The sequence below is a fragment of the Carassius gibelio genome, chromosome A4 (assembly GCF_023724105.1).
Source record: "Carassius gibelio isolate Cgi1373 ecotype wild population from Czech Republic chromosome A4, carGib1.2-hapl.c, whole genome shotgun sequence".
Taxonomy (NCBI): domain Eukaryota; kingdom Metazoa; phylum Chordata; class Actinopteri; order Cypriniformes; family Cyprinidae; genus Carassius; species Carassius gibelio.
Window position 1 is genome coordinate 12,533,795 of NC_068374.1, and position 2,385 is coordinate 12,536,179.

The following is a 2,385-nucleotide window of genomic DNA, read 5'->3' on the forward strand; positions in this document are numbered from 1 at the left end:
CAACAGACTTGGATTTTGTTGAGGAAGTGATAAAAGACATTCAGGATCTCCTCGAAAATGTTTTAGATGTAAAACAAATTAAAAATAGATGTATTTTATTTGTCACATCTGTGAAAGCAATGATCAAAAAGATAAACAGTTCTCAGGATAATATGGCTGTCATAGATGTGATAAAAACTACAGAACTGTATGGCAGCTGCTTCATGGTTAACAACATACATTGCATGATACTGAGAATTTGGGCTTTCTTGATGCTTGTAGTGCGTTACTTTTTGAGAACCTTATGGGAAAGCTCAAGCAACTTAGGTCAGGAAAGAAGCCACTTGTTCAAGTGGCCAGATGTCTGATAGAGATGACAAATTTTCCACACACTCAATCTGTCAAAACCACAACACCAAACAATGCTTTCATTCTCGAGGAGGGGAAGTGTTGCATGGCCATTGAAGAGAGGAAACAGATTAATGCGTCAAGTTCCCCAATGCTGTTGTGCAAGGATTTTGAGAAATCTCATGCACTTTTTTAAGACTCATGTCACTCACTAATGACTGGCTGGTTTAAAGTGTGGTCAAGGCAATCCACTGTTAAATGCCGTGTCATAATTTCTGTGATTTCAAGATGACAACAAACAATGCTTTACTTGAAGCTGTTCACACCCTTGGACTATTTCAGTCAATGCCCAAACAAAGCACCTAATGAATTTGAGCTGGTCAGCAGTTTTGTGCTAGCTACTAAGAAATAGTTACTAGTTACAGTTACTAGTTACTTCATTCAAAAAGTAACTCAATTACTTTGTTTATGTAACACCCAGGGGCGGCTATGCTTTGACTAAGCCACACCCCTTCTCAACTTCCACCTCGAGGAGGTCCCCAAAGCCAACCCAATGGCCAAACAACACGAGAACAAGTAAATGATAAAACAATCTTTATTTAAATATTTAAAAATAGCTTGGGGAATAGGGAAAGGGCAATTAAAACTAAACTCTGACTCGGCCCTCCAGATGGGCTATGGCCGGGAAGAGGTCAGGGAGCAAGGGGGCCACGGGGATCCGGGGCGTGGGACTCGGGGCCCGGCCAGAGTCTTAGGTATCCATAGCGCCCTCCTTCTTCCTCCTCTTCGCTGAATTCAACTCACGGTAAGTACTGGTTCACACAGTTCGTCCTCGGGGTGCTCACTCTTTCTCTTCCTCCACAGGCAACGGCTGGGACGCAAAGGCACAGTTAATTCGGCTTGGTTTTGCTCTCACCTCTTCGCTGATTGCAGCTCACAGTAAGTACTGGTTCACACAGTTCGTTCCTTGGGTGCTCGCTCGCCTTCTCTTTCTCCACAGGCAGCGGCGTAAGTACAGGTTTCCTCGGTCTCTCCTCGTGTTACCCACTCTCTCTCCTTTTCTCTCCACAGGTATCAACTTGGGCACAATAGCACAGTTAGTTTGCTTTGAATGGCTCTCACCTCTGGGCTGGACACAGCGTACTGTAAGTACAGGTTTCGCTCTATTTCTCCTCGCGTTATCCACTCTCTCTCCTTTTCTCTCCACAGGTATCAACTTGGGCACAATAGCACAGTTAGTTTGCTTTGAATGGCTCTCACCTCTGGGCTGGACACAGCGTACTGTAAGTACAGGTTTCGCTCTATTTCTCCTCGCGTTATCCACTCTCTCTCCTTTTCTCTCCACAGGTATCAACTTGGGCACAATAGCACAGTTAGTTTGCTTTGAATGGCTCTCACCTCTGGGCTGGACACAGCGTACTGTAAGTACAGGTTTCCTCTGTTTCTCCTTGTGTTACTCACTCTCTTTTTCCTTTTCCCTCCACAGGTATCAGATTGGACACAAAGCACAGTTAGTTTGCATTGAATAGCTCTCACCTCTGGGCTGAACACAGCGTACCGTGCTATCTCCGGAGATCTGAAGCACGCTCACAACATATACTGTACTGAACTAGGCTAGGACCAGCAGTCTCCTTGTCCTCCCGCGACGGAGTGCGTGAAGGCGGGGGTTTATCTGACAGGACACACGGCAATACACAGCAACCCACAGCAATATACAGCACCACGTCAAAATTTTAGGTTTTCACAGCACGAAGACTCACCCACCACACTCAGTGTACGAAAAGGACACCCGTCTTCCTTCACTTCGCTTGGTTCGGATCTGGCGATGGAATATGCGGCCTAGCTAGTGATGTCGTCGTTGTGACTACTTCAATAAGTATTCCTTCGGCTCTCCCACCACGCTATATTAGGGGTAGGGCCGCCCTCCTCCTCCTGGGGAGATCTACACAACGCCAGGTCAATATACAGGGCACTTTCGGCTTGCTCTTAGTACTCACATCAATGCCGCTCCCAATCCCCTTTTTCACGTCGTCTCAATTCGCCGTATAATCTGTTCAC

At 46.2% G+C, this 2,385-nt stretch overlaps 1 long non-coding RNA gene across 1 annotated transcript; it reads left to right on the plus strand.

Annotated features, from left to right (window-relative positions):
• Window positions 1-848: 848 nt before the first annotated feature.
• LOC127970063 (uncharacterized) lies at window positions 849-1,648 on the plus strand. Its single transcript, XR_008156498.1, has 3 exons — window positions 849-903; window positions 1,192-1,266; window positions 1,399-1,648. It is a non-coding gene; the product is annotated as an uncharacterized LOC127970063 (long non-coding RNA).
• The last annotated feature ends 737 nt before the right edge of the window (window positions 1,649-2,385 follow it).